The 14,640-nt window shown below is 36.4% G+C and overlaps 1 protein-coding gene across 1 annotated transcript in view; it reads right to left on the bottom strand.

Annotated features, from left to right (window-relative positions):
- Positions 1–11,638, bottom strand: part of CDH9 (cadherin 9) — a 97,689-nt gene extending 86,051 nt beyond the window's left edge. The window contains exon 1 of the mRNA XM_058030747.1: positions 11,298–11,638. The gene's annotated coding sequence lies outside the window, so the exon portion shown is untranslated. The remainder of the gene's footprint in view (positions 1–11,297) is intronic.
- Positions 11,639–14,640: the final 3,002 nt, after the last annotated feature.

The raw sequence follows: 14,640 nt of genomic DNA, 5'->3' as shown, positions 1-14,640 counted from the left end.
TTACAGATACTATAAATATTTTCTGTCAGGAAAGTGCAATTCTGTATGAAAAATTTCAAGCTGTTTGTAATTGGGCTATATATTTTTTGTGTAGTTCTCTTAGAAACAGGCTCCTGAGAAGTTTGCAGACTCACAGGGTAAGAACTGCTTAAACCAGTGTATCCCTAGGCATCTAGGTAGTGCTGTGTTGTTCTACTAGAGCTGGCTTCAGCGTCTAATATAAAAATAACAATTGACTTTCATTTAAGTAATAGGCAATATTTTCCATGGCAGGGGAATAAAGAAATATTAACAATATTTCTAGTAGTTATTAGTTATAATTTGTGCCAAGTAGTCACTATTGTTGGGAATAAATGTGATAGAGGAGTATGTAACTTGACTTGTTGATGACTGCTGTAATAGCACAGCAAGCTATGGATATCCAGTGATATGGATGCATGTCCTTAGGCCAGGTGGGATCCTATGCTTAGCCCGATCCCCTTCCTTTTCTGGAGTCCTCCTCATGATGGAGTACAAATGTCAGTAATTACCCTTACCCTTCTCACTCTTTCCTGGTTTCAGCATCAATAAAGTGTTAAGACAAACATGATAGTGGCATTAATTCTTTTGGACAACAGGTCAGGAAGACTTGGAACAGGGAGAAGCATCTTTTCTTGTACTTGATAAACCCGTTTGGTCTCCAGAACACAGGAAAAGGAATTTTTGCTGACAGATCATCCTTTAGCGAAGGGTTCCACCTTCTTTTTCCTCACTTCCATTGGGTTGAGGATCACTCAGATACATCTGAACCCTTTACTGTCCTCTCTTCAAATCAACAAATTCCTCTGACCCCAAAAAACTGAATAGCCCTCCGGCTCAAACCACAGCAGAAACACAGAGAGACCAGTTGCTGGTTGTGCAAGAAGGTAGTAAAGCTACACCCTAGGGAAGGGTACACAGTATGAAAAGAGATAAATGTTGGAAGTGCTATGATAGTGCTGCAATTCGTGCAGGTAATAATTTTTGTAACTGGCTTCACACATATTAAGTTTCTACTGAGATCTCATGGTGCTCCCGCTCACTACCAGATGAACTCAATGAGGTTATAATGTGCCTGACTCTCACAAGTAAGACCTTCAACTTCAAGTTCTTCATTACACCTATTTAAGCCCATAGATACATGCATATATATACACACACATATAACCTAAGGGAAACATTGGTATGTTTCTGCTTTTAAATATTGATGGTTTTAACCATGATTGTGTTGAAATACCCTTCGCATGTAATTTCAGAGAACTGTCAGCAGTAAAACAAATGAACATTGACAAATACTTTTTAAATTCTCACTGAGATAACCAAGAAGTTTTAACATCCATTCATAGCATTAAAGAATGTGGCTGGTGAAGTATTAAAATTTATTAAGATAAATCAATTTCCAGTCTCAACTGTCTAACATACCATATGGTATCATTTCATTTTTTGAGGAAATAAGTAACAAAACATGCTGCCTTCAAAGATGAACACCATTATATTTCAGGGTAAATACCTTTTTTTTTTTTTTTTCCTGGTATTGGTGGTATTGGTGAGGCTGTTGTCAACCACACCTGGAAAAATAATTGCATGTATATGGAGGTGATGACTCTGTCCTATGACTACACTATCTTTAAATCTTAATATCTTCCATTTTCTTTTTTATAAATAGAAAAAAAAATCTTGGATGCTCTTTGGCAATGCTGGAAACCTCATGCTTCCTTCAGTGTGCCTTAGAATGAGCCACTACAGACTACATGCAAAAAACCAAAGAACATGTCTATGTTTTCCTTCTTGCTCTTCAGATACTTGGTCACTGGGATGGAAATTTCTGTTTAAAAGGAGCATGCTCACATTATTTGACCTTTCAATTATCAGGATAAAACTAAATTTCAGGACCAATTAATTGAAATAGGAATAAGAAGACAACTTTTATTTGCATTGTGAAGGGACATTAAAATTAAAGTTAACAGAGGTATTGTTTACCTTGGGGCTGATCATTTAGATGATCATACAGTAAGGATGAAGTATTAAAAAAACTCCATCATAGAAAAAAGATTTCAGGTTTCTTGAACCTTTGCTCAATGAGCTGAGAAACTGGAAAGGAAGCTTAAAACTCTATGTCAAAATTATAGCTTAAATTTTGTGAAGGTGCAAATTTTGTCAATATTTTAACTGAGATACAAAGTGCAGAGGTATTTAAGTAATTCACTGAAAGTCATGCCATGTAATTTTATTAATGTGATTTAGTCAAAAGTTCCTCTTTCATGGAATTTTTGCCTCAAAACAAATCTGTTGAATGAAGTGGAATTATTTTCTAGAAATCATGAAAGAACTGGAGGACCCTGGGAACTGCCAGCCCATCAGTTTCATCTCTGCACCTGGTATGATTATGAAACACATCATCCTGCAAGATGTCTTAAACCATGTGGGAGACAAGGAGGTGATTAGAGACAGCAAACATGGCTTTACCAAGGGCAAACTCTTCCTGACTGATCTCACGGTCTGACTGATCTCATGGCCTTCAGTGACGGACTGACTGCATCAGTGGACGAGGTACCTTCTGATATCATAAGGCCTAGACTTCTGTAAGGCCCCTGACACCCCCACAAGAGTCATGGTGCTCAATTGGAGGCATACAGGTTTGATGGTTAGACTGTTACATGGAGAAAGAATCAAATGTTTGGCTTCATTCAAAGATTTACAGTCAATGGCTGTGTCCAAGTGGAAACCAGTAGAGACTGATGTCCCTCAAGGGTCTCTACTGGGGCCGATGTCATTTAATGCCTTTTTTAACTACACAGATGGTGAGAAGACAGCACACAATTTAGTGAGTTTGGAGATGCCACCAAGCTGGTGGTGCAGTTGATACACCCAAGTGAAGTGACACCATCCAGAGGGACCTTGACAGACTTCAGGAATGTGCCTATGCAAATCTCATGAAGTTCAAACAGGCCAAGTCCAAGGTGCTGCACCTGGACTGGAGCAATCCTCAGCATGACTATAGACTGTGGGATTAAGAGATTAAGAACAGTTTTGTAGATAAAGACTTTAGGACACTGGTAGATGAAACTCAATATTAGATAATGACTTTTAACTGAAAGAGAAGAAGGTTTAGGTTGGACATGAGGGGAATATATTTTACAGCAATGATGTTGAGACACTGGAACAGGTTACCCAAAGAATTTGTGGATATTCCATCACTGGAAAAGTTCAAGGCCAGGTTTGATGGACTTTTGAGCATCCTGACCTGGAGGAAGCTGCCCCCGCCCATGGCAAGGTGGTTGAACTTCAAAGTTCCCTTCTAACCCAAACCATTCTATAATTCTGGAATGGCAGCATAGAGAGAGCAGATGTTTTTCTGTGTTTTTCTCTGATATTTACCACTCTAGGTCTGAAGTTATAGAGTAAAATCTGGACCTGCAAAGACCTCCTCAACTCGGCACATAAGAATATTGGTTAGCTGTTAGTAACTACAGAATATAGCTCTGGAAAAGTTACAATGCAAATATATGCATGACTTTCATAACAGAGATGTTGTGCACAATGTAAAACAACAAAAAAATTTAAAAATACATATCTGTCATTACGCATTACAGCTATATTTACACTGACATATGTAGGTATATATGTAGATATATATAGAGATATAAGTATACTTAGATCCCTAGATCTTTTAATCTAACCTGAGTCTCTAAAATTACATCAAAATAATGATAAAACTATATCAACACAGATACTGATAGAGATACATATATACACAAATACATGTAAATTTTCACCACAGGCAATGGAATTTCATGATTTTTTAAATTTTCTACTAGACCCACAGGCTGACTAGCATGAAGTTTAATTAGTGCTAATTAACTAGAGGTGAAGGAAGCAGAAAATTTATGTGACTCATTTATTTTTTCATTCCACCACAATGTCTCCTTATTTATGTTCCTCTATAATATTTTATTTTCAGAGTTCAGCTTTCAGTCCAAAAAAATATTGATTCTGATACTATTTGTGAACAAAAGACATAAACTACAACAATCATTTTGGTTCTATTATTATTGTAGCTACCCACAGTATTGCATTTTAAATAAACTTAAAATAAGTAATCCAGAAATGTTTATGCTGCTTCAGCTTTGTGAATCCATTCTTCTTGGAGAGGACGCCTTCCTTCCTTCCTTCCTTCCTTTCTTCCTTCCTTCCTTCCTTCCTTCCTTCCTTCCTTCCTTCCTTCCTTCCTTCCTTCCTTCCTTCCTTCCGAGAACTAGAGATGCTTTCAATCAGGTTGAAAAGGTTTCTTCCAGTAGCTCTAGGCATGTTCTTCAACAATTACCCTGGGTTACTCAATCCATGTTTCTGCCCCATATTTTTTATTATTTGGGACCCCCACATGTAAATCTTAGAAAAGTTCTCAGTCAGATGCCTAAGACATAGCCGCTATTTCAAACTACACACACTTGCAGAAAAATATCACTTTATCCTGAGTTTATAAAATTTATCTGCCAGTTTAAAAATAGTGAAATACTTTTTAAATACAAGTTGACATTCATTTCAAGTCATGAGATCAGGAACTTAAATCCTGTATTGGGTAATCCTTAAGACTCATTTTCATTCTAACCAACAGTTAAACTATGAGTATGTTCTGCTCCTAGTATGGTACACACACAGACCAGTACACAAACTGCACAGGAACCTTTTGTTCTTGTGTGCAACTGTTGGCAAATCTTCAGCTGTATATTCCTTTGAAATCAGGATTTATGTATTGCTAGAATTACACAGTATTTCTCTTGGGTAATCAAGGGAACCATGATCCTAGGTCTCTATATAACAGTGAAGTTCTCTATTTAATCATATGTCTGCTCTGCAAACATAAAATAGTTATAAAAACTATTCAGCCTGTAGGCTTCTGGTTTGGGGAGCACCGTTATGTAGAGTCTCAACACATCGGTGAGAGGAAAAAAAACCATAGAGGGCCTTTGTATATTTGAGAAGTTTATTCTTTGCATTTAGGGTTTTTTTTTCTGTATCCTATATTTTCTAAATTCTTTGTATCTCTATTGTATGGAGGTGTTAGAAAATTTTCCTCTGCAATGTAAATGTGAATTTCCTAAACACAAATTCAAATGGCAAATAAATTATTAGAGTGTCATTGTCAGAAGTGCTAAATCTTTCATTCTAGCTGTACTCACATTTATGTGTCTAAATGTGCAACACTAGGCATGTTCCTAAGTCTTTATCTCTTAGATTCAACCTTGTAGGGATAAATACTTTTTAATTTTTTTTTTTTTTTTTTTTTTTTTTTTTGCAAAAGCTGCACTCTGTGGTGCATCTAGCGACTTCCTAATTCACTCCCATTTTTGAGCTAAATTATGTTTTTTCCCTTCCTGAATGAAAGCTTCAGGGAAAGATTCTCAACCAGTAGATTCTTTTGGCCAGTGATAGCTGACAGCAGTTGTACCAACCTTTTTGAGACTTTCCTTTCTTTAATTGCCTTTAAAAGTGATTATAAGAACACTAAGCACAATACATTTTTTAATTTGAAGGTCCTTCTGCTTACTGCAGGGATGGTTTGGTACCATAAGTAGATTTTTCAAGAAGACAATAACTGGAAGAGCAGGCAGGACCAGAAGCTTGGGACAAATGTAATTAAAGTATCACTAAATCAGTACTTCAACTAATATGTGAGTTTTAAGCCTTGATGCTACTTCTATTATTACTACTACTAAGCAAAGAACAATTACCTTCAATATTGTTCTATCTCCATGAAGGAACTTGAAGAGATTAATTAATTTTATTTAGAACACAGGGGCTTTTACTTATTATCTTACTCTAGAAAAGATGTAAATCCAACGAGATAGCTGTCTTGACTAGGAAAGAAGTCATATATAACACAAATTTGAAGCCATTAAGAGCAAGATCAAGCTCAGTTGCAGTAAAGCCATAGATTGAAGATAACAGGAAAGAATGAAGAGACTACATTATTTACATCGAAATCCATTTTTCTTACAAGTCTGAATTCTCATTTTTACCTTTTATATCTTGGAAACAAATGTAAGGATTGTTGTAAATCTTCCAGGAAATGGGAAAATATTTTCTGCAATTTAATATTTTTATGTTTACTCTGAGGAAAATAGAATCTTTTTTTATCAGATAGCATAAGAACACAGATTCCACACTCATTTTTACTCAGGGTAAGGGAAATGCACAAAAGTAATTTTGCTGGTTTCAGTGGGACCAGTCTTATTGCAAAATGTTACCCGGTCTGAATACAGGTTCTGGAACACAGCACAAGCACAAACAGTTCTCCTGACAAATAGCTTAAACAACTACAAGAATTTCCTTTTGAAATAAGTATGTTTTCCTGATTTTTTTTTCTTTTTGCTACACAGGCAAAACTATTTCCATGAGATTACCTGCAGCCAGCATCTGCGGTTTAAGAATTAAGAACATTTTTACAATAGCTTCCCAGTGCAAAGCTTGATATTTAAATCCACTAGTATGGAAGCTAATAACAAAGAATAATGCAAACCATATGAAAGTATTGGAATAAACAACAAAGTAAGCAGGAAAATTCAGCCAGAATGTAGCACTATAAACTTAAGCAAACCCATTGTAATATATCGTTTTCTACAAATATTGCATTATTTTTCTCTAGCATTTGCATGAGTTATACTTCAGTTTATGTCTCTAGATGCATGTGTACATGTACAAAGGTGCATATATATAACAGTTCTGTTCATACACTGGGGCTATTTTTATCTGTTAAAATCGGATGTGATTAGACCACTGAAACCTTCAAATCATACAGAACATAAAACTTCTGGATTTTAAAATGCTAAATTTCACTTGTTCTGTGCCTATTTTTTCTTTAAAACCAGAAGCAATGGGATTAACTTCACCCTTATACCCAACTCAGCCCATTTTTGCTTTGCCTCTTCATCTCCTTAGGAGCAAATATTGAATGATGGAGTACAAAGGAAATAAAAGCCAATTATTCTAGTAAGATATTAAGCTGAGTTTTTTAGATCATTATATTTTTAAATTTCCTTTATTGAACACTTTTTATACAACTTGATGTTTTTATTGAATCCTTTTTTTAAGGGGTGTCGGAATATGAATGTCAGCCACTGGTTGGTTGTGCATCATTGATTATCAATATAATAGATCATATTTTTTTGAAAATAATGGCTAAATCTAATTATACCTGTATATATTGCCAGAAGGCTTGCATACATCATTAATTGACTTCAATCGAACTATTAAAAATGCACAAATTCAGATAATCTCCTTCTGAGAGCTGTTGTGCAATTTGTTTAAATGATGGAAGGGCCTACTCTTTCTATGCCCAAATACAAATGCATTATCCACAATTTTCTATATTTCACAGAATCTATTCTTGGGTGTAATTTATGAAGATCATGTTTTGAATCTGGGCAAGTGCTTTAGGAGCTCTTTCTCAACATATTTATGCACAATGGTGAGATGCTGCCAGTATTTTTTAGAAAATTGAATCCTTTAGTACCAACATGCAAACATGCATGGCCCAAAATTGCAATATCATTACAGGCATAATTTCTATGAAGATGGTCCTTCTTTCTCTCAAATACAGCCTTTGAGGACAAAGCAACCTGAACACCATCTAGCATCTATAAAATTTGTACTTACCTAAACCTCCTTGATATATGCATATCAAGAGATAACATATTATGAAAAAAATGTTTTTCTGAGATAGGGAAACAGAATCCAAAGTGATGATGTCTTGATGTTGCTATTACTGTTACTGCTAACAGGTGCTAGCAAAGGAGTACACTGGACACCACTTAAAGCACTCAGTTTTGAAGTTGCAGAAATATATTTTCTGAGAAACATTTGTGGTTATTGATGGTGTTATTTAAGGATTCAAGGTAAATATATTTTTTGAACATTGATGTAATCCTACAGAGAACTTGGAGGACTGGAAAAGTGGATCCCCCATTTTATTCCTGTCTCTGACACAGAGGTACTCTGTAACTGAGACAGTCTCTGTGTGGCACTGTGTGTTTATGGGATAACAACAATGCCACCCATGTCCTCTTGTAATCTTCCCAAGATTTCAGAAGAGAGATTATAAACATCATACTTCACTTCCTGACATTTCTGTAATAAAATTACATACTGTGTGTTAAAAAATAATTTTTTTCTAAAATATTTTGGGCCTTCCTCTGAGCTGCAGTGAGCTGCAACATTTTTCCTCTTTCCTGAAGCTAGTAGCATTTTCCCAGAAGTAACCAAGTCTCAGTTTTGCTAGGATTTTGCACTGCAGACACAAAGTATGATTTGATCAAGGTATGCCTCTCCTGCTCAGTCATGCTCGGCAAGTAGTCCTTGATGCCACTGGGGTATTTTTTATCAGGATCAGTCACTGAAAGTCAGGAAAATAACTTTTCTTTTAACATTCAGCAATTTCCTATGTGTTTAAAAGGCAAGAAGAGAAATTACTCTGATTGCTTTTGCAAAAATTCTTTTTCTTCATTTCCCTTTGCTTTATTTTCCTTCTCCTCCTACCACCTTTCACAAAATTTTGGATTTATTCCTATGAATTATTTTATTAAATTCCCTCACACAGAGAATGCAGGCAGCTTTTACTTGGGCAACTCTATTCATTTTAAAATATTAGTTCTTCTGCAGATAACATTTGAATATAACACCTGCTGCAAGCCTTAGAAATTCTGAACCCATTCTGGTATGTGTGGGAGATGCATTTTTCTCTAGATTTTTGCTCCAGTTACCTTCTGCAGTTAAATAGCTCTGACTGCATGGAAGAAACACATACTTTTAAACATCTATATTGTCTCATAGTCTAGCCTACGTATCCCAGTTTTCTTATATGATATCTCCTGAACAAACTCATCCTCAGAGAAAATTGTCAGTCCTGTTTCTCTCTGGCTCTACTTCTCAAATGCTTCTGTCAGTAGATTCCCTACAACCCATGTTGTGCAGATTCAGATAACAATTACTGATGCCAGAGGTAAGAGAATGTCAGAATTAAGTTGTAAGCTGTGTAAGCAGAATTAACTTTCAGCAGTGTTATGGGTCATGACATTTAAACCAGTGGATTTCAATTATTACATTTTTTTTGGTGGGTAGGTCAGGGAATGAAATCATCATTATTGGTTGATCCCATGATGAGAGGGCGTCTCTGCCAGTTCCATGCAACTGCTGCTGAGATCAGCATCCTTGTGGAGCAACAGCCAGGTGAGAGGAGAGCAGAAATCCCTGTATGTGAGTTGCTGTCTGGAGAGGAGGACACCCTTTTCAGAATGGTCACTTCTGCAGAAAAGCATGAAAATTCTGAAAGCTTCAAGCAATTTTAACATGGAGCTGCTCAAAGCATATGGCAGAGGTGTCCCCACATTTTCTCTGTGAACTGCATCACCAAACTTCTTTTTGTGGTTAGGTGAGATGTACCAGTTACACACAAAGCATAACATTCTACAATAATGGCTACAAGACAATCTCTGAAATGAAAAACTCTACTTTGTTCAGGCAATAAACATATGAAAAACTTTGATTCTTGAACTCACTCCATCAAGTTCAAAAAGACTTGGCAACTGTTTTAGGTACAAGTGGTAATAGCACTGATACAGATACAGTTACATTTTTCCATTTAAAATTAATCTAATTTACCTAACTTAAAAAAGCCCAAACCAAGAATTATTTATTTCCCAGACATTTGACTGTATAATGTTTTATATTTTTGTTAATAGTAAATCATATTAGCTGTAAACAGATATAATTCTCCCTTGAATTTACATTACACAGTGAAGCACAAATGACAGGACAATATATTTTATCTGTCAGATTGACATACAGATAGCAATACGCCTTTTTAAACAACTAACATTGTTCACAAATAAATTTCTTAATCGTCATAGACAAATTATAACACAAATCTTCTGAATATTTAATTAGTTCACTATATTTTTGGAATAAAATTATCCTTTCAGATATGGAGAACTACTTGGAGACAATGATTTTTAAAGATCTGTCATTGGTAATTCCCATCACTATGACTAATATTACTTAACAAACCTTTTGATCTCATCTCCAAAACTAGTGCAAGTATTACACTTGCATTTTTATCCTTTTTTATCCCTAGCAAGGGTAGCTAGTGTAGTACTGAGCAATGAAGCATAATCCTGCTGTGGTTTCAGTAAAATATTAGTTTTATCACTTTTATCCCTTTAATCAGAGCAAGACTCATACATTGGTTGCAAAATTGTCTGCTGAAAATGGGAAGTATTTTAAGAAAATACCATTCTGTTTTCTGAGCTATGACTTAAATCTGTGACAAGGTGAGTGGCTGCTGTATCCATATTGCCTAACAACAGGAAGGGATATCAATTACCTTTTAATTCATGTACATCATTCTTTCTTTCAAGCTCAAAAAGTGAAATTGAACACATGTGACAGCATGTTTCTTGCATGTGAAAAGGCAAAATGTCATTCATTTGTTTTCTGCTGGTTACTTCAGTGTCAAGTGGTCAGTATGACCTTTTATGCTTTCTGCCTTGCTTTCTGCGGGACTCTCTGATTATACATGTTAGGCTGACAAGGTAGTTTGGAAGGACTTCTGGAAAGCATCCTTGCACTTTAAGCCTGTTGACTTTGACTTTCTGCCACAGATATCCAAAGGGACATCTGCCTAGGCTCTCAATCTTTCTGAACCCTGAGCTGTACCTCCCTCTGTAAAACATATTAAAAATACCCCACTAATTTTGCTAGTTTCACTAAAGAAAATCCAAAAAAAACATTAATACTTCATTCTTAGTAGCAACAAAGACATTCTATTTTTTCATCCTTCTTAACCAGGGTTGTTTTTATTAGATGTATTGACAAACACATTTGTGGGAAAAAAAGAAAAGGGGAATAGCTTCTATCTGGACAGGTGAAAAAGCACCCTGCACGAAAGTTAGGCTATATTGTTACTACTATATGGCAGGAAAAACTGATTAATATCAAACAGTATTTCCAAACAGCATATACATTGCTAATATTTTAATGTACACAAGTAGTCATCACATCTACAGTATCAGAAGTTTAGATTTCAGCAATTTAATGAGTTGGGATCTTTTTGGGAACTCTGTAAGAGAAATATCCCCAGTGTGCTCTGCTGACACTGCCCCTCCACTCCCCCTTGCTTAAAAAGTATCTGTACGGCATCTTCGACATTTTGCACACTCTTACAGAAAGCATCTGTTCTTTTGGTTGCCGGCAGTTCTCATGCTACAGAAAGTTGATGTACTCACCCAGGCTGTCTGTGTGAGCCCAGTTCTGTCCGTTCAGCGCTGCTTCTCTACCTGCATCCAGCCTTCTGCATGTTCCCGTGCCTCCAGCGCCGAACGCATTCGCCTCTCACCGGGGCTCCCTCTCTCCCGGCATCACTTTTAAGTCAGGCAGGCAGCGAGCAGGAGCCAAAGGGACTCTCTGTCTGATTGGTTTCCATTCAGCGCCCCTGATTATTAAAAAGCGTCCCTCGCAAGGAGAGGCGTCGCTGCCCCTCGCCGAGAGAGATGTTGCTGCTGATAGAGCCGCAGTGCTCAGCGGGAGCAGGTTTGGGGCTGGGGGGACAGCACGGCGGCTTTGCCAGCCAAACACTGATTTGCAAGTGAATGCAGTGGGAGGGTTCAGAGAGGAGGGCTTTGTTAAGCACCCACTTATTAACTGAGGCTTAAATACAGAGGCTCATGTAACCAGCTCAGTTTGGTCTGTTTTAATAACAGGGGTAAAGGTATACCCCCTAACATGTGGATCATATGGAGAAAAACAAATTACTCTAAACATCTATACTAGCAACACAGTGTCATTGGTGTGCAATACACATTGGAGAATGCAAAATTATCGTCTAATGCTACTACAGTGACAAATGATTTTAAGGTGAAAGAAAGCAACGTGTGTGAGATTTCCCTGTGTGCTCAATAGTCTTACAGCTCTAACGTCACTTACAGCTAATGATAATGATAGGCTTGTCACTGTACCTGAAAGTGAACATAATACGAAGTTGCAAGGGATGTTTTGGGAATTGTGACTAATAATGTTCAAGTCATTCACAGAAATAAACAGTTTTGCCAGCAACAATAATGAATTTCCTGGTTTCTGGTGCAGCCTGTTTGAGTACAAGTAATCGCTGATCACTACTATGACACTGGATGTTCAATATTACACAATATTGTGGTTTGCTTGAGCTATCATTTTCAATTAAAGAATAACATTGTTTACTAAAGAACAATGAGTATCCTAAGCTTTGAGGGATTTTTTGGTTTGGTTTTTTGTTTGTTTTTTTTTTTTTTTTTTTTTTTTGTTTTGTTTTTCATTTTTTTTCGGGTTTTTTTTTGCTATTTGTGCTTTTTTTGTGGATTCTGGGTGCTAAAGACTATTACAGTCTATGACATAAGATAAAAATTTGTGATGGAACTTCTAGAAACTGCTTGCCATTACTTTCTGTACTGACAAACCCTGATGATATCTGTTGTGGGCACCAGCAGAATAGCAGGAAATGCTGCAAGGTGCAGTTGTCTTGTAGCATAATTAATTTAGTACCAACACTTTCTTAAAAAGATGAATCATGAGGCTAGTTATGAAATTTTATTTGGGCTGTGCTTTCAGTAGTTGGAGTGAAAAAAGATGTGGGTTTAATCTGGTGCTGAAACTGTACTACAACAAAAGGAAGATTTGCATCAAATAGCCAAGTGAGAAATCCAAGGGTTTATTTAGGCTCTTGTTATTGCTTTAGTACTATCATTGAGGAGCTCAACAGACTCACATTCAGAGTGCACTGCACAAAGTGAGAACTAATTCACGATTAGATCCCATGTGAAATTATTAAGGGGTTGATGAAATTTACAGACACCAGTCAGAGCTTTTCCATTGAATTTAATGGCAGTTAAATTGGGATCTGAACAAACTAGGTCTTCTCTGAATGCTGCATGTCCATGAAAGTAATATTTGCATATGTGTTACAGTGTGCAGAATTGGGTCTAATATTAGAATATCAGAAAGCTAAACCCAGAACTAGAACAAAATCAATTACTGTAGTTTAGGTAAAACATATAAAGCAAAGTTCTAATTAGTATTTTCATTCCACATTATGTCCACTTCAGCAATGGAACTACTGGTAAAAAAAATGTTTAGTAGAATTTTTGTCCCAGTAAATATATGGGAGAACAAAAAGGAAAGCTACTGACAAGTGTATATTTCTGATGTCCTAAGGTCCTGGTGCAGATTTAAATCTTGCAGATCCTAAAAGGTATTTTCTTAATAGGAAGATGTCTGGATGATAAAAAGGCATGAGTAATGGCTCTACTTTTTTTCATTGTACTGCTTTTTTTTCATTCTTTTGGCTTCTGTTCGGGAACATTGTGGCTACTCTAATCAATATTAGGAGACCATCCAGATATTAAGGAATCCCTGAAACTGCAAAGATGAACAAAGTACCTTTTCATAATATTTTCTTGAGGTTATTCAGTGGCATCTGGGGAACTGGCCCTTGTTTAAAGGTAGGCATACGTCTGCTCAATACCAGTCATAGAACACTCAGATAAATGGAAATGGCTCCATTTGATGCTGATGCCATCTACAAGTTTGTAGTAAAACAAACAACTTTATTAGACAGCATAAGGCCTGCTCTCTCATAGCTATTTATTATTGTCTTTTAAATGCAGCACTGTAACCACTATCGGGAGGAAATATTGAAATATTTACAGAAAAAAGGAGCACTTCTAATGCAAATAGTGTTGCATGATGGGGATAAAAAGTTTTGCAATATACACTGTAAGTGGAATATACATCAAAAGTAGGCCAAAAAGGAAAAAGCGTAGGTGTGACAGCAAATAGGGAGAGATGGGTGGAAATCTAAGGCTGTGCTCTGACACACAGAAGGCTACTCTGTATAGGGGAGGAATACAAAATTCTCCTTCTGAAAAAGAGTGGGCAGTGGAAAAAGATGGAAAAGCAGAAAGTGCACCAAAAGGAAAAGGCAGGAACACTTCTATTGCAAGACAGGCTGTACTTCACTTTTATATTTTATGAAGTCTCTTGGAATCAGGCCTCTTCTCTTTTCACCCCTATTCATCTTTGTTTCTTTACCTTCACAAAGATTTGTCTGCTAGCATCCATGGAAAGCAGGAAGCAGTGATTACATACCTAATCTTCATTGAAATTCTAAACATTTCCTTGTTTCACAGAGGCTAAGATCACTCAGAAGAGCACACGGAGTTGGGCTGGTTGCCATGTTAAATCATTCTGAGTTCAATCACTTTTTCCCATCAGTTTTTCTTTTCCTGACATATTTACACTTAACTTGTTTAAGCAGAACTAAGTGCAAATAAAACTTCAGAAGGGGAGAGTAATGATCTATTTTTATCCCTAGGTTTTTCCATCTATATTTAGTCAGAATATGATGTTTAGGTCTGCTGGTGGGACTGCTATTTCATCTTTTCCAATACTTCTGAAAAGCCAGGGCAGACCTGAATTTTCACAAATCTCTGTTCCCACATGTCCTAGGATCTGTAAGGAAAACTTGGCCTGCAGTTGGTAGTAAATCTTCTCTTAATTATGACACTTCAATATGAGTTTTTTCCTTTGTTATAAATC

Source organism: Melospiza georgiana, chromosome 1 (genome assembly GCF_028018845.1).
Source record: "Melospiza georgiana isolate bMelGeo1 chromosome 1, bMelGeo1.pri, whole genome shotgun sequence".
NCBI classification, from domain to species: Eukaryota; Metazoa; Chordata; class Aves; order Passeriformes; family Passerellidae; genus Melospiza; species Melospiza georgiana.
This window is presented reverse-complemented; position numbering and strand designations above follow the sequence as displayed.